Source organism: Podarcis gaigeae (genome assembly GCF_964106915.1).
Source record: "Podarcis gaigeae genome assembly, chromosome: 11".
In the NCBI taxonomy this organism is placed as follows: domain Eukaryota; kingdom Metazoa; phylum Chordata; class Lepidosauria; order Squamata; family Lacertidae; genus Podarcis; species Podarcis gaigeae.
The window spans coordinates 37,101,524-37,119,753 of record NC_139687.1 but is presented as its reverse complement, the minus strand read 5'-3'; the positions used below and the strand labels follow the sequence as shown (position 1 = coordinate 37,119,753).

The following is an 18,230-nucleotide window of genomic DNA, read 5'->3' as shown; positions in this document are numbered from 1 at the left end:
CAGAAGTATAAGGGAAGACAGTTCCCATAATTCTTTGGAAGGAACCATGTGCTTTAAAGTGTGCGTTGAATATGCTTTAACTGCATTCTGTGGATCTGCCCAGAACTAAGTTGGGTTATGTCTTCTGGCAGCCTCATGGGGTCCAAAAGGTTCAGGAAAAGGGATGTAGAGGAATCTGCTAAGCGTCTGCTACGTGACAGGTTCCTTAGACTAAGGAACAAAGCTGAAGGAAGCAACTCTCTAAGGACATCTATACCCTTCTTAGCTCCCCAGCTGTTCCAGCTACACTGATGAACTGCAGTATAATTACCATTATTTGGGCTGGGCTGTAGAGCAGGAAAGACCAGACCAATAGCTTCCTCTGCCAGAAGGCTGTTCCACTGGCACTGGTCCCTGGTTTGAATCTCCTGGTGACTTAACGGAGAGCTTAAGTAGTGATTGACATAGTATTGACATAGTATTTAGCTGCCTATAGCTTTTGCTGCACTTCTCTGTAAATCTCATGCTGTATATGAAATACTTTCATACTGAGTTTTCAAATTAGCCTCTTTAAAGTCAGTATTTGCTACATTGCTTTTTATAATATTTTTCATTGTTGCTTTGTTCTGCAAAGGTTACAGAAAGTTCAGTGCTATTTCCTTGTTTGTTAAGTAAGTACACCAGTTGCCTTGCCATATCTCCTGGTAGTTGAAAAGAATATGTTTAGTCTGAGGTACATAGGTAAAAATTTCAGACAGATGTTTCCTATAAACATGGAAGCTGAGGGTTGCTTTTGTTCCCCTGAATACAATATGGGGCATATGCTGAGTTGTGAAATGATTTGCCCATGCAAACGGCTGCTTATTTAATGTAAACTTTTGTCTGGTGTGTGGGATTTCCTTGCTTGTTTTGTAATGTGGATTGCTGTGTTATAACAACAGAACTCATTTATTTTGTAAGAGGTAGGAAGCAAAACAAACAGTGTGAAGGCAAAGGAGGCATTTGTTAAGGAGACAGACAAAGGAGTCTACCTTTCCGTTCCGTATCACTTGCTTACTTTCATTTTTTAAAATAATAATAATAGAAGAAGAAGAAGAAGATAGCTCTACATTGCTGATAGTCTAAATCCACAGTCCTAAGCATTTTCAGTCTAACCAAAGAACAGTTTGTATTTTCCTTTCATATGTGTATATTGATATTAAAATAGCCTTCAGTAGCCATCGTTATTAGAAGAAATACATCAGTTGCCTTCAGCATAGTGCTAAGTAATTTCTTGTGTAAGTAAAGCTACTTCCACTTTGGCAATGGGACTCTCTTCCCATCACCACCACCACACTCTCACAATCAATCAATCAATCAATCAATCAAAACTTTATTAGCAAAGCCAACAGGCCACAGCTATACAAGAATTAAAAATAGAAATAAGGATAAAAGGGAGAAAAGAACAAGCAAAAGGAGGTCCGTCAGATGAACAAGTCTGTCACTCAGATGGTGGCCCTCAATTTCATAGCTCTTTCGATGTACCTCGCGACCTTCTCTGTTATCTGACTATCCGTATCAGATAAGAGGAAATACAGTGTGATGTCTGGTGAACGGCCGGGGTTGGAGAGAATGAGTGGAGTAATAATCTCATTCCTTAGGTCTTTGTAAAGGGGGCAGGATAGGAAGACGTGGGACACTGTTTCCGTGTTACTATCTCCACATGGGCAGAGTCGTTTTTCAAATGGAGTCTTTTGGTAGCGACCTTCGAGTACGGCAGAAGGGAGAACATCCCATCTAGCCAATGTAAAGGCACGTCTATATTTTGGGATGGTTAATTTAAACAAATATGAAGCTGGAGAGTCAAAATGAGAAGGGGGAAAGTAGGTATACCATGGGCACAGTTTCTTTAAGATAGTCAGGTTGTTTTGCCGTTCAATGTCTTTCAGGCGCTGGCCTATTAGACTCTTTGCTTTAATGAGGCCCATTGATAGTAGGGACTGTGAATGCAGACCGCATGTAAGAAGTTTTTGATGCACAGTTTTGAACCACTTGCTTTTGTGGGGGTCTTGCATTACTAGAGGCAGTAGACCAGGTGGATTTAGATTAAGACGAAGCCAGTAGTTGAATGTTCTTTGCCAGGTCTGAGTTTCTACAGATGGAAGGCAGGCCTCGAGTCGTAATGCTGCGTTTGAAACACAGGAGGGGACGCCGAATATCTGCCTTAGGAATTTAGACTGAACAGTTTCAAGACTGGAGCAGTGGTTCCCCGTCCAGATTTGTGCCCCATACAGTAACTGCGCCAGAGGTTTTGCTTGAAAGACTTCAAAGGCTGCTGGGATGTATCTGCCCCCCTTCGTATAAAAGAAGCGAGACAGCATCTTAATACTTTGAGCTGCTTTTTCTTTGGCACATTTTTGATGGACATCCCAGGACCCGGTCGACTGGAAAACGATACCCAGATATTTGAAGGCTTTAACCTGTTCAATTGTCTGGTTATCCATCCTCCAGCTGTACTGTCTGTGTTTCCTTGCAAAAACCATAATTTTGGTTTTCTGATAGTTTATTACCAGTTGCTCTCTCCTGCAGTATGCTGAAAATTCACCTATGAGCCTATTTAAGCCTATTCTTGTTCGAGATAGGAGTATCGCATCATCAGCATACAAAAGCATACACTCTCCTTCCAGGTGCATGCCAACATCTGTCACAGAGGTTCTCCCAACTCTCCAGATTAGATCTGTGGATAGAGAGAAGAGGATAGGTGGAAAGTCCTGTTGCACAAGTCATTCCCTTCATGCAATTATTTAAAAGAATACTGCCCAATAGTATTTGCGGTACATGAATTAACAGAGAAAATATAGTTCTGGGCCAACACCACTGTGTGTCAGCTGGTGCTGCTCCTTCCTTTACACCCCATGACTATGGGTACAATCAACCACTGTGATCTTACAGCACAACTTGGATTCTTAAGATTGATCTTGTGCTCAGGAGTTGGCTGTTAAATCTTAACTGTATGTAAGCCATCTGGAAAATCTCATTACTGAAATCAAATACTTCAAAAGGAAGAACTAAAGTTTAGCACTTCATGTGTTAAGTTATCATACATGCTGTGAAACATCCAGAATGTTAATTTTTCAGTGAAGTAAACAGGTTCTGCTAATGAAATGTTTTAAAATTTGGAGCATGCACTGTGAAATGCTGAGTGATTTCTTAACTGCTATACCTATATTTTTACATTGCATCTAAATTATTTTCCCAGGTATATCCTGCATTTATGAAGGGATGCAAAGTTTCAACAAAAGAAATACAAAACAGGTTAGTAAACTGGAGGGTACTTTTTTATGTGCTGGATAGCTCTGCATGCAACTTGGGGGATGATGTAATGAGGAACAATCCATCAGATTATGTGATAGCAGTAGAAATTAGACTGATAACATTTGCATTATAGAAGTCTTATGGTGAACGTAACATTTCTTTACTGAAAGCTGCCCACTACATTCTATTACCAGGGGCTGGTAGCCATGGGGTGGGGTGGAGTTCTTGTGCTTGACACATGCAACTTGTTCAGCCATTGAGGGAACAAGATGCTGGATGAGATGGGCTGTTGGTCTGATCCAGCAGGCTATTCTTCTGATCTTCTGTTTTAGGTTCATTTTTAAAAATTCTAATTGAAACACTTTGTATCCAAATGTGAAGTTTGAAGTTGCTTGACCAGGCAAGCTTTCAGAAGTTTTCTACACAGCAGAAAAGATTGAGGATGGTCTTCACAGAGGTTGTTCTTCCTCTTGACAATTGTCCTAACCCTTCTCTTTTACTATACTTTTAATGATGAATTTGCCAGGTGGTGTTCATCTCTACTTGAAAAGGTATTTACCTAGATAGGTTGCTTGTTTTGCCTGGCTATCTCATTGATTGTTTTGTTTTTGTTTTTAATTACATTTTTATTCTGTTTTTCCTCCAAGAGCATTCAGGGCAACATTTTAGGTTCTCCCCATCCCCCTCACAACAACCTCACAACAACCTTTATCCTCACAACAACCTTTGAATTAGGTTCAGACTATGAGATATTGGCTGGTTCAAGATCATCCAATGACCTTCAGTCTGAATGGTTATTTGAAGCCGGGTCTTCCCAGTTGTATTCTGACACTCCTTGACTTACGCACCATACTGGCCCTGGAAACACATATGCCAGGATTCCATTTTAAGTTATCTCCTCTTTCCCTCTTTTATTATTCTGACAAATCAGTAGCCATTTTATTAGCTGTGTTTAAGAAAAACGGTTCAATTTCAGCACTTTATTGCTTCAATTTGTCCCATTTCAAACAAAGAGTCTTACGATGCCTTTATACTAACGTCTCTTCCAAGCAATCTGTTTATTTGATCATCCATCTGAATTGGTTTGTGGTGAGGCTGTACAACATTGTGTTAAACAACTGTTATTCTACACTTTCCAGTGCATTTTCCTGTCTCTTTCCTACCTCTAAAATGTCAGATACTTTTTGGGGCGGAAGTGAGTCCCAAATCCACTTCAATTGCACAACTAAATTTGCCAGGAAGTGATTGAGTCTCTCCCACAAAACACTGAAAGTCTGGAAGTGACCTAAAAATTTATTATGACATAAGATTTTATGCACCACAGCCTACTTCATCTGGTGAAATGTAATCCTAAATTGCTCAGCATTTGGTGGTGGTGGGAGGAATGCTTTCTGAGGGAAATGAAATGCTAAAAGAACACAGTGACAATTACCTGAAAGCAAGTGACCATTTAATATTACAATGTCTTTATAACATTATTAGAAAGTTTGAAGTTTGGCAATATTGTTGTTTGATAATGGAAGTGAGAAATGTAAAACATTAACACTCTGATCCCACGCATGTTTACTTGGAAGTAAACTACATTAATTTCAATGCCAATTACTTCAAAGTGGGTGTGCTTAGAGTCACATTCTTCTTTTGAAGGAAAAGCATAATAATGGCTTTTGTAACTTGTTTATTTGTTTCCCCTCCTCTGATGTGCATTTTATTATTATTTCAGTAGAGGAGTTTGTTGATTTCTTGTTTCTTATTCTTACTGTTCTTTGAAAACATATATTTTTTAAAACCCACGTATCTCATGTTTCAAGAACAAACATTTCAATATTTGGAAAGGAGTGACCTAAGCAATGCAGAACAGGGGTGATCTCATTACTGGACTTTATCCAATTTTTGTAGGCTATAACTCTAATATTTTAAGCACCCTAGTCTCTCCCGAGTATATTTCAAGCTGTGTTGTGTGAGATGAGATCAGCATCTTGCATCCAGCAGAAAATTACTGCTTAATTACCAGCAATAAATCAGTGTAGCTTTCTTTAAAAAACAAAACAAAAACAAAATGCAAGTTCACTATGTAGCCAGAACCACGACTATTACTTGAGTGATAATAAATGGACAAATACTATCTTTTTGGGGGGTGGAAGGTGTTTTTTTTAAAAAAATGCTCACTTTTTAAAATTAAAAAGTCTATATTTAATTGAGATGTGAAAAATATAAAAGTCAAACACATTTAGAAATAATATTCAAGAAAACAAAGGTGCAATAATCCTAACTGGTTTGTTTTGTTTGTTTGCTTTTTAAAAGTATGGTATGATGTATAGCCACTAGATAGGCAAGAGTGTTGTTCTAAAATGATAGTTGAGATTATGGAAGTCTGTTATTTATTAGTTTGTTGTTCATATGAGAGATAAATAGCTATCACATTTCAAAAAAATGAGCCTTGCTTGTTTGCACTCCCCAACCCCTAAGAGTCTGCTTTTGGTAAGTGATTTTTTTCCTCAGAGGGAACCAAGTACTAGATCCTCCCATCTAGTACTAGTACTCCCATCTAGTACTATCACTTCTGCATTAAGTAGCTTGATGAAGTTGATGAAGTTTTCCAGGAATATTGAAAATTCATTAAGAAGTTAAGAAGAGCCCTGTTACACCATGTTGTTTCCCACAGTGACCAAACAGATGTCTATCGGTAACCTTGAAGCAGGACATGAATGGAATATCCCTCTCCTGATCATTGTCCTCATAGTTAGAAACATGCTGCCTCTCATGCTGAAGGTAGTATAGACTCCATAAATAATACTCATTAGGTTCTGATTGTACTTACTAGTGATTTGCATTCCCCATTGACTTCATTCATTCATTCATTCATTCATTCATTCACTCCTGACACTGGCATGCTGTCCCATAACAGAGAGTTCTCTGGGCAGTTGCTTATCTGTCAAGGAACCTCTGCATGTTGCAAAGAATTCTGTGGATGGGAAAATGTTATGGGACAGTTCATACAAGATAACTCAAGACAGCTTCTCCCCTTAACCTAACCATTCATCTTGCCAAGGAGGCTTCTCTGGTGCTTAAACCTGATGCCTTTTTGGTGTGAGGTAAAGTCCTCCTTACTTACTGAGGCTTTTAAAGATGTGCGTTTTTATGTTTGTTAAGAATTCTGCAGTTAAGTATAGTTTTTGTATGCACTTTTTAAAATCTGTGACCAGAAAAGGGTGATTGTGCACACAGAAAAATAATGCATTTGAAGACGAAAGTTTAAGAACTTTTAAAGGCCTAAAACTTTCACTAAACAAGAGCACATTCTTTCCCACAGTTAATGTTGTTTTGTTTGTTTATTGGGAAAAGTCAGTGCTGTGAAGAACAAAAGGAAATTCAATACTTGGGAGGTTGAAAACAACTATTGAAATCAAACTGGTTTTCAAGATCAAACTAAGCATTTTTCTTCCTGGAGATTGGATGCACATCAGGTCACTTCCTGGAGCTGTCAGATTCATTATAAATGTAAACGGTTCTTGAGAAGGGGGACACATATGCTGAGGCAATTTTTTTTTTACACAGCCCTTCAAAATTTAACATTTTTAAAATGTCTATGCTCTGGTGACTGGCCTTTGGTTTTCCTTCCTGTGAATTGCCACATTTTAATCCCCCTTATTTAATTAAGCTGTCAATCATTTTGCTTCAGTGCTGGGGCAACCTGGTCTTATTCAAGGTTTTTGTGGCACAAGTTCCTGCTCCTGCTCCAGCTGCTAAAGCAGCATGCTGGGTGAAGTAAGTGTTCTGCTCCCATTCTTTCCTGAAGCACTCCAAACACCCTTTTTAAACAGGTTTTCCTGGTGCAGGCACACAGCCAGATATACAGGGAACCTTTTTTGGCCCTTAGGATGCTGCACAAGGGGCCATGGGCAGCCTCATTTCTGTGCCATTCTGTGACATATAAGCACTGAAGGAGGAGGAGTCACTGCCTCAACAGGAGGACAGGAACAAGATTTCCCCTTGTTAAGCAGAACTTGGAGCTGTATGGTTAACATTCTAGGCATTTTGATCATGCCACATTACTAATGAAGTTCAACTTATTAAAGATAGTGTTTTCATAGGAGGAAATCCAATGCTTGTGCCATAGCTTTTGATCTAGCAGAGGGAGGGAGGGTGATTCCCCTTTCCCCGATTCTTTCTTTGTACTACAACTCCCCCTGCCACCTTCCTGTGATGGCCTGGGACTCGGGCTCGGAACCAGAGGAGACTCAGTCTGCACTGGATCCTTTGCCTCAGGCATCACCTGAACCAGGTCTGGGGCCAGATCCTGAAGAGTCCCAGTCTGCACAGGTTCCCCTGCAACAAACACCAGCTGGGCCGAGTCAGGGGCCTGAGCCTGCCCTGGCTCCAGATGCGGGGATTACCTCGTTGCCTTCAGCTGGGCCATCGCTTACAGCTGCTTCACTACCGGTTTGGTCAGGGGAGGCTGAGGTGACCCCTGGGTTTAGTAACCCACCAACGTCTCCCAAGCTGCAGAGACTAAGGTCTGAGAGAAGGAGAGACCTGAGTACTCACAGGAGGAGTGCTCACCTTCAGGTGAAACAGGGAGGTGAGTCACCGGGGGATCAGGACCGGCCACTACCCCGACAAAGATAAAAGGCTGTTGGACCCCGCCCCAGGTTGCAGAGCTGTATGCTAGATCCTGCCTGAGATCCTGTACCTGTCCTTGCCTGGTTTCCTGCCTCGTGTCCTGCCTTGGCCCTGTTGGACTCACTCCTAGCGGAACCTTTGGATTCTGGACCGCGTTTCACGGGTTACCCCTGGGCCCAGCACACTTCCAAGCTGTTCTGGAGCGTCTCCCAACTCTCTGAAATGGGGCTGTAGTAGAAAGGGGAAATATGAGGATGTAGCCTCACCTCCTCCTATGTTAGCAGATTTCCCCACTGGATTAAAAGCCATTCCACAAGTGGAACAACAGCGCTGGGTGCCACTCATTGTGTTATAAGACACACATAGGCATCTCATTTTGCTTGCTTTCACAAGCATGCTTGACAACAGTATTTACCAAGAAGAATGTTGTGGTCTGAAGGGTCTCATGAACATATAAATAGAAAAATCACAATAAAAAAGCTGTCTAGTCAGAATAGGATCTGTTGCATAGGTCTTGGAAAAGAAAGGGAGAACATAATCTGCATGCCTCCAGGCTTCTTGAGACTTCAATTGGCCTCTGATTGCTGGAGTTCACTAATACTCTGGTTGTCTCATTCATGCTGAAACCAAACAAATTCTGTACAGATACACTCAGTGAGTAGAGCATCAGTCTCTTAATCTCAAGGTCATGGGTTTGTACCAAAGATTCCTGCATTGCAGGGGATTGGACTAGATGGCCCTCACGGTCCCTTCCAACTCTTCTATTCTATGAAAATAGGCCAGAATTCTGCAGCCAAAAAATTCTGTGCAGGCTCATAGGCACTTATTGCCTAGAAACTGCACAGTTTCTATATTGTTTTCATGCATGGATGTTTTACTTAAGGATGGACAGACCAGTCTATTTCTGGTCTGTGTCAGTTTTGCATGTTTATTCAGAAGTCTGTTCTATCCCATTTCACCATTTATTGCAATTTAGGGGGGGAATTGCATGATATTAAAAAATTTAAATAAGTTACCTTGATGCTTAAGTATTTTATAAATAAATAATATTAACATTTTATATCACTGCATGGATTTCTAAAGTACTCTATCCTAAAAACAACCAACAATGCTTATGCATTTGGGTACTTCTTTTGAGCTGACAACTTTATTGTAAAACTTGGAAAAGTGTGGGATTTGAAGGATGATTATATTCCAATCTGTGCATTAATTGGGGAAGTGTGAATTAGGTCAGTTTGTTTAAAAACATAGATCAATACCTAGTTTTATATACAGTTCTACATCATTGTAAATGTAGCCTGTTGAAAGGCATGTATAAATTTTGGATTCCACCCCCTCCACCAATAGATCTTCGTAATTTAAGTGCCGATGTCTGGTGTCACACAGCTGCAAATGAGAGCACATTACAGGGTGTGGATGGGGTCCTTTCTGCTACTAGATGGCTCATGCAAAAGTCAGCCTTCCTGGAGGCTTCTATAATACGTACGGACTGGGTTTCTTAGAAAATGCTCAGATTCTTGTGAGCTGGCCAGTGGAATTTTCAGCAATGCGAGTGTCAGTTTTTGATTTTATGAGACTGACCCACCATACTGAGCAGAAAATACTCTGTTGCTGCTGCCACCATTGATTTTCTCTCAGCTGTTAACGGCACTGGCCAGAGTTTCAAGTCTTTATGCTTGTTCCAGGTGACTGTGCCACAGGAGCTGCTGATGAGTAGCACCAGGCTCATACTTTTCAGCCAGCTCCATTAAGGCCTCATTCTCACTGTTTAATAATTGGATTTCAAAGAGAGTCATTGCTTCAGATACAGTCCATCTGTTTTTCCAAATGCCCAGCTGTAGACATGTGACATCCCCCTTCTTTCCACATTGCTCCCTGCAATAACAGGTTTAATTGTCCCAGGCTCCTAAGAAGCAATCTGATTAGCAGATGTTAAAAGGGGACGGTTTTCAGCAGGTTCTTGGTGTGAAGTGGTAATTTGAGAGGTCTTGTGTATGGGCTTGCAGAGGTCTGATTGATGGGTTGCCTGGCTTTGACTCTGCTAGTGCTTTGGAAATTACATCATTTCCCACCCCCTCCTCACTCCATTTGAGGCCAGGTGGAAATGTTTATGTGGAGAGCAGCCAGAGTGCCATTTGTACAGCTGGAAGCCTGCTGCTTCCCATAGCAAATCAAGACAAAGTACAATAACTCCTCCTTCAACACAAGGAACACCAGCTGCATTTATATTCAGGTCTTCTCACTGTATGAAAGCATTCTGTCTTAAAACATAAAAGTCCCTTACTTTTTAATTTCTATTTGTTTTATACAATTATCAGTCGCCCTCTTAAGACTCTGCAAAACATTGCAACACTTGATGCTTGCTTTTTTTTTGCTATCCTTGCACTTGCTATCCATTCTTTGTACAGTGGTGCCCCGCAAGACGAACGCCTCGCAAGACGAAAAACCCGCTAGATGAAAGGGTTTTCCGTTTTTGGAGGCGCTTCGCTAAACGAATTTCTCTATGGGGTTGCTTCGCAAGACGAAAAAATCTTGCGAATTCCCGCGTTTTTTTCTCGCTTTTTTCTGCCCTTTCCCTAAGCGCTAAGCCGCTTATCAGCTGTTCTGCTGATAAGCCGCTTCTCAGCTGATCGCTAAAAGCCGCTAGACCGCTAATAGCGCTAATCCGCTAAACTGTCAATGGGCTTGCTTCGCAAGACGAAAAAACCGCTAGACGAAGAGAATCACGGAACGGATTAATTTCGTCTTGCGAGGCAGCACTGTATTTGTTTACCTTGCAATGTCTTGTATTGCACTGGCTTCTGAAACAGGGTGTTAGTAAATGAAGCATTACCAATGTTGTTTTTAAAATTTTAATAGACTGAGATTTGATTATAGCCTAGGTGCAACTCAAACATATTATTTATTAAATGTGTATACTGCCCTTCATCTGAGGGTCACAATACAAAAACATTTTTAAAAATAGCATAGAAACAAACAAAAACAATACCCCTGCCCAGGTCAAAAGGCCATAGCTGGTTTAATTAGTCAAAGGTCTTGGGGGGAGAGGAATGTTTTGGCCTGGTGCCCAAAGATGTGTAACAAAGGGGCCATTGGCAGGCCTCCCTGGAGAGAACATTCTACAAGCAGGGAGCCACTGCAGAAAAGGCCTGCTCTCATGTTGTCACCCTCCAGGCCTCTTGTGAGGAGGCACACAAAGAAGGGAGTTGTGCTAATGATCTCTTGAACATTTTGGGTGCCTTCCAGAGTGCATGTCTGACTGCACTCTGCTTTCCGTTGCCCTTGTATAATGAAACCCAAGAGGACATCCTCCAAAGGTCTGCAGTTGCATTCGTATTGGTTGCATTTATACTGGAGAAGGTATTGAAACATTGGGAATTATTACGTATGCCACCCCGTAAGAAGTTGTTGTAAATTTAATCATACCCAAATGATTACTTTTGAACCTATTTTTCACTTTTCAAAAAATAAGTGTCTGGCATTATGATTTTCTATCCTGAAAACTATCTTCAGAGCTCCTTCAAAATGGGTGACTCATAGCCCCCATAAAATCATGGAATTGCAATTGACTTTCCGCTGTTTTGGACATGACACTTCTTCTGTATGTTCTTTCCACACCAGTGGCAATGACATAGCTGCTGTGCACGTGGAAGGGGAAGGTCCGATTTCCCTGGGGAAGCCATTTGAAAGAAAAATTCCGAGCGAGCCTTGCTATTTATTTCGCATCAAGTGTTTTCATTCCATTGAATTACAGGGTGTGTCATTCAGCACAATCCCCTGCTTGATGTAGGAAATCCTGAGCATCTCTAACAAATGGCTGACTAGCCTTTGCTTAATATTTCCAGCAAGGATGAACCCAGCACTGCCCCTAGGTAAATAGTTCCATTGTTAAATTACTCTTGCTTCCAATACATTTTTATTTATTATTATTTATTAAACTTGTATACCGCCTTTCATCCATAGATTTCAGGGTGGTTCACCATTGCCCCCCAATAACTCATCATTTATTTTAAATTCATGAGATAGCAAGAAATACATATGCTACGTAACATTTTTCAAAAACCAAACAAAACACCACCTTTCTATCAAGAGCAATCAGAGCAAGCAAGGTCCAAAATCAGCCTCTGCAGAAGATCCAGGGTTGGAACACCTGAGGTCAGTCCCAAAGTCACAGTCCACTGGAGTTCCTGAAGCAGCCAAGCTGTGGTCCATTAACAGAGAAACTTGAGCAGACATGGAGTCTCTGCCTTGCTTCCCTTTTATCCTTCCCAATCTTGATCGCTTCACCTGAGTTTGCTCCAGTGGAGCCTCTCCACTTAAGAAAACATGTGATCCTCAACTACCCAGCTGAGTGACCAAAAACCTCCTCCTAGACCTAATGAGCCCCATGATCTCCACCTGGTCCACTAGTGAGCTGGGCTGTGTTCCCTCCCTTTCTGTCTTCTGGAGTGCACTTTCTGTTGTTCCCAATGCCTCAGAGCCCACTGCGTCTGCAGAGATGGGGGTACCTCTGCTTCTGGTGATGTGTCACCTTCTCCTGGCTCCCCTGAACAGTTGGCTTCCCCTGCCATGTCCTCAAATGTCCTGTGAGTACCTCCTAAAGCCCTAACCTCCCATTCCCTATCTTCAGCTTGTCCTGGTGTGTACCAATAGTGGCTACACCCCTCGCCAGATCCCCTTCCTCTGTGTTCTGCCAGTTATCAATGCAAGCCCATCCTTTACTAAGAAAAAATGTCATCCTTAAAGTAGCATATTGGTCTGTTACCACTTTCTCTAGGATAGGCTTTTAAGAGTCCCAAGTTCCTCTCTGTCTTTTTTGTTGCTTCTTCCATTTCTTCAGGCTCTGAAGACATTGCCATTACTTCTTCCCTAATTCTCTTGCTTAGCTTGTGCCCCCTCAAGAGGAGGATCTGCACTGGGACCAGCCACTCCCTTGTTTACAGGCCCAGGTTTTCCTTCTCCCTTGCTCTTCTTCTTCATTCATTCTCTGCTCCTGGAATTGCTTCAGCTCAAACCCGAAGTTCAGCTGTTCAAGATGTTCATCTGAAAGCTACCTGTCTTGTCAAAGGCAAAAGGATTCTTTGTTAAGGATCTTTGAAGCAAATGCTGGGCCAAGTGAGGAGAAAGTCTTGATTTATTGAGCAAAATCATTTCATACACACGCAAGGGTACAGAACACCTCCAAGGATCAAACAATTCCTCCTTTGCAGAAGGATAAACCCGCAAACAATAAATACAATAATACCAGGCCCTCTTTGCATAAGGGTAGACAGGCAGACAATAAACAACCTTGACACAGAACACTAACCACACAACCAACAACCCTTCCCTCCTCACCAGGGAACAATACCAGACAGATGCCAGAATCCCTCCTTCCAGCTGCAGAGACCCCAGGGGTAGCAGCAGAGTAGATCTCAGTCTGGCCAGTTATGCAGCAGTGTGGGTCTGCATTGAAGCTCCCGGCCCAAGCCCTATGGTTTTTATATGCTCCAGGATATCAGCTGAGTGGCAATTAAGAGACAGATTTTTAAAATGAATGATTGCATGGTGTTCAACATGCACAGGTTATAACGTATGATAGGTTCACCTGTCGGATCTATCATTACCCACATAAAACAAGCCCCTCTACTTTCATTTTTTAAAAGTTGAAACCGTAAGGCTAATACATATACATCTTTGGAGTTTGCATGACTCTTCCATCCTCTAAAAGCTTGGGCTTTCTGCAGAAATAAGGAAAATAGAAAAAGAAAAAAACAAAGAAAAAGAAAACAAAGGAGGATTGCAAACGTTTATGTTGTCTGGATCCCTGTAACCTGAGTGTGAGGAAGGCAGTGATTCCAAACTAAATGCCTAGTGAAAGCTGATGTGTTTGTGGAACTCAGGTCCCGAACATAGTGCCCATGGGACGGTGCTGCTATTGAAACCCCTCTGCCCACCAAGATCTCTGCCCTACCCATTTTTTTAAAAGTGAAGGTTGTTCTTGTTTTGCTTTTTGTTTCAAGGACGGGGTTCTGGGCACCACCAGCATCACCTCTGTGAAATGTGCATTTTGTGATGCCCAACACATTTTCTTCGATTTCCAAATATGCACTCAGGCCCCAAAATGTTGGGGAAACCTTGCTGTAGTATATTCCATAGAATGTGTAAAATGTAGTGATATTCCATTCATGAAACAAAGGTATATACAAGATATACTCCTTTCCTAAACTTGACACACTCTATAAAATACTCTAAAATAATCACTCAAATGTTATTATGTTCAACTTTAATTTCTTATAATTGTAGAAGTATTTTGATTTCTTTTATAGAGTTTTTGAAGGTTGTAAATTACAGCATGAAAAATTGACCATGGGAATGGTGTGATAAATTGCATAACTTAAAATGATGTGGTTTTTTTTGAAAAATAATGCAGGGCTGTGAAGGGATAGATAAATAGCCACTTAAGTCGTCATTGATACAGCTTCCCTCTTTAACAGAAATCTGTTTAAATAAGAAAATATTGTAAATGGCTGTGGATATTATCCAATGTCCACTTATTAATTTTTTAGAATTCATTTTGGAGTTTCAAGAGAAAGATTGGGGGGGGGGGGACATCATGACTTAATTGACATAGGCTTTAGGACTGCACATTCTAATCTAAAGGTAGGGAAATTTATTGCAGAGTAGTTTCCTATCTACACATGTTTTAATATTAAATCTGATTCTTTACTTGGATTACTATCTAATTAGTGTAGGATTAAGTAGCTCAAATATTAATTAACTTTTGGATATGCTACTCTTTAGTCTTGTGTTTAATCATCATCTTTGTGCCACAAAAACAGAAAGCTTGTAGCTTAGCAGACTGGTTCTAAAATCTGTTGTGGCAACCTATGAGAGAATTTGGGATTATTTTGTAATACTCTTTTCTAACATTTTGCTAGATATCTTGCTTAGAAAGATCTGCCTTTGAGGCTTTACCAAGAGACATTGTGCTTTCCTTTAGCAACATGTGCTGTTCTCTCTGCCCCCATGCTCCACAGCCAATTGGTTGGTAAGGCTGGTGGCTCTGAAACTAATTTTGGGTATTGGGTATAGACTTCTTAGAATAACCCCCCCCCCAACAATCTATAACTGTATAAATTTAGAAACTAAATGTGTCATTTTTCATAAGAAAAATATGCTGAAGGCAGTATTTCAGCACCAAAATGTTTTTTTTTAAATTACATTTATATTACCTTTCTTCCAGGGAGCTCAAGGTGGCATACATAGTCCTCTCCATTTTATCCTGGCAACAGCCCTGTGAGGAAGGTTAGGCTTAGAGGCTGTGATTGGCCCAAGGTCACCCAATGAGCTTCATGGTTGAGTGAGGACTATGAATGACCATGTCTCCCAGGTCCCAGTCTGGTGCTTACCACTATATCATGCTAGCTGTCTAGCTTAGCAATCACGGCTTGCTTTAATGGCACAGAACGATGGTTATTACATTTCATTTTGTGCAAAAGTGTTTTCTTAAGTTTGTCAAAATGAAAATGGGTGATGTGAGCATTTGAATTGAATGTGGGAGACAGTTTCCAGATAATTAATAAGGAATGCAAAAAAAGGTGGGTTTGTTCTGTAGTGGCACACGGTACAGGGACCACATTTATAGAACCAGATCTTCATATTGTTGTCTTCTTCCCTTCCATTTTTGGGGACGAGTGAGTAGAATTAAACAGTCCTACTGGCCACAGGTGGGGAGGCACAGCTCCATTTTAAAGGACAGCTGAGTGGTTCTAAGTCAGGCATATCCAGCTCCCAAGAGACTGTGATCTACTCCCAGTATAAAAAAAACTGGCAGTGATCTACCCATTGTCATTGGACGGAGGAGGAGCGTGCATGGGGTGGGTGGATTGCCCAGAATTGTTGAGTTTTTTGGGGGAGGATTGCACAGGGGTTTTGAGTTTTACCACATAACTTATTGTACACAATAAGGATCCCGTGATCTACCAGGATCTGCTGGGGATCTACCAGTAGATCACAATCTACTGGTTGGACATCCCTGTTCTAAGTGATTCATTTTCTCCTATGGGCAGGTGGGAGGAAGCAGCAACAATAGAAGCTGCATTGCATCTGGTTCACTGAAAGGAGCACTGGAATGGTGGAGTGCTCAAGAGAGCAGTAGCAGCCCCCATCCCTAACCCAGCCTTTCCTCCAAGGGTGGACTTACAGTGCTCATGATTCATGATGCTTGGAGGCAAAGCAGTTCAGAGTCTTCTGCTTCTCCCACCCAGGAAACTCTGTTCAGCAGACTGACCACCATGAAAAGCTAGTTTTCCTCCAGGGAAGGAGCTGGATCAGGTTTTATCTTATTCTATTTTTCAGTTGCTCTAGACTTATTTGCAATACTCCTTGCTAATACTTAACTGTGTTACTTATACCTGCTGTTTCATATTGTACATATCCTTTAAGGTGGCACTTAAAGCAGACAGAAGAGGAAAGCCTTTCAGCTCTTTCCATGAGGGGGCAGCTTATTGAAGGGTCAGGGTGCTTGTAAAGCTCTTACAGCGAGAAACCTTTCCGTTCACATATGAGTTTTCCTCTGTCAGAATATTGTTTACATTGGATAATGTTCAGTCATGACTTTTGCTACCTGCATTCTTAAGTGGTATAGTTCCCGGAAAGCTGTACCATGTAATTCTTCTTAGAATGTATAGATCAGTTCTGTGTTGGAACCATTAACTTCCCTTCTATGAAGGGCCCAAGGAGGTGTATATTCTCTGCAAGTGCAGGGAGGGGCAATCCCCTGAATGAGATGCAGAATTCAGCTCTTTGGTTTACATCCCTCTCCTTCTCCCTCCCCCCTTTTAGGGCAAGATTCTTTCTATTGCGTTTCTGAAAATAGATTTGAAAGCAAATGGATCTCAGGAGCTATAAGGATGGCAGACTGCAGCCCCCAGTGATCAGGAAGAGGGGCTTCAGTGTGACACAATATTCCTTTTCTCTCCCTTGCTTTAAGTAGCATAAGAGAAGTAAATTGAACTTTGGCAACATGAGTAGAATTATGCAGATAGGTTTAAAGGTATAAAAACATTAATAAGTATGTGCTGGTAGCATTCACACATCATGGTAAACTGTAGTTAATGATTTACCACGAACGGTTCCTACTTCACTCCATTCCCAGTACAAGCAAGAACAACAAACTGCAATCCATACCTAGTGTTACAGCCAGACAGGGAACATGGTTAGTTTTACTCCAAACAAACCATAGCTAGTTTGTTTGAACTATGATTTACCATGTTGCATGAATTGGGCCACTGTATCCTGAAACAGCAGCACAGTACTGTTTTTGTGTACAATGGAAAGAATACAGTGGAAAGAATACACATGTACATTACAACAACCTTGAAACCAAGTTTATCCAATCCCTGGGCCCAGAAGACCAAAGGAAAAGTTGTGAAAATTGATTTCTGTTCACCCATCCGGTTTTATACTGCCCTAACACAACATTATCTGAGGGCAAATAGTACAGTACTGTTGCTGAAGCTGAGCGGGTTTAGCACTAATCAGCGCCTGAATGGGACACTGCTTAGGAACCCTACATATGCCATATTGAGCCCCATGGAAAAAAGGCATGGTACATGTGTAATAAAACCAGTTATGATGTTTAAAACCTTTTTTTTAATCTTGTGCTGAGAGTTCACTTCCTTTAAAAACAACTAACAGCATCTTCAGGGGATGTGGTCAGAACTGGATGACCAGTTGGGATGAACTAGGCAAGGTGGGGTTTAACATTTCCCCCTGTACCTTTTTCCTGCTAACATTTCCACCCCCGGCAACTACTTGAAACATCATTTACAGAAAATAAGAGTGACTTCTGGGAATTTTGAGGGGAATCGTTTATTATGTAATCGGAACAGATAAAACTAATCCTTCACCCACCCCCACACCCCAGCATGGAGCCAGGTTGAGCTATAAATTTTAAGAGAAAAGCAGGTCTGGTAACTTCTGTTTCAGTGTATCTGAAGAAATGTGCATGCACACGAAAGCTCATACCAAGAACTAACTTAGTTGGTCTTTAAGGTGCTACTGGAAGGAATTTTTTTTGTTTTGACAAGAGTCAAAGGTACTTTGAACATTGTATCTCATTCAAGTCACAGGGAAATGTATTAATGACTAATCAGCATTGCAAACAACAGTATCTTGAATTCTACTTAGTAAGGCTTTGTAAATATTTCCAGCAGCTGAAAACCCTATGGGTATTCCCTCCAGCTTCATAAAAGAAATGTAGGTCTCCCAGTTCCCAGTACCTGGAAGCAAAACATTTTTGTACTGCTGTCGGAACAAGACAATCCAGGGCCCAGAATGTCCACTAGCAGCGT

The 18,230-nt window shown here is 41.2% G+C and overlaps 1 protein-coding gene across 4 annotated transcripts in view; it reads left to right on the top strand.

The window, feature by feature from the left end:
• Nucleotides 1-18,230, top strand: part of LHFPL2 (LHFPL tetraspan subfamily member 2) — a 110,002-nt gene that overhangs the window by 43,318 nt on the left and 48,454 nt on the right. For 2 of the 4 annotated variants that reach the window (XM_083703724.1, XM_083703725.1), the window contains exon 2: nucleotides 3,218-3,273. The exons of 1 other annotated variant lie outside the window; for it this stretch is intronic. The gene's annotated coding sequence lies outside the window, so the exon portion shown is untranslated. Of the gene's footprint in view, nucleotides 1-2,948; nucleotides 2,970-3,217; nucleotides 3,274-18,230 lie in introns of those variants that run through there. One more of the 4 variants, XM_083703722.1, reaches the window with a different exon arrangement.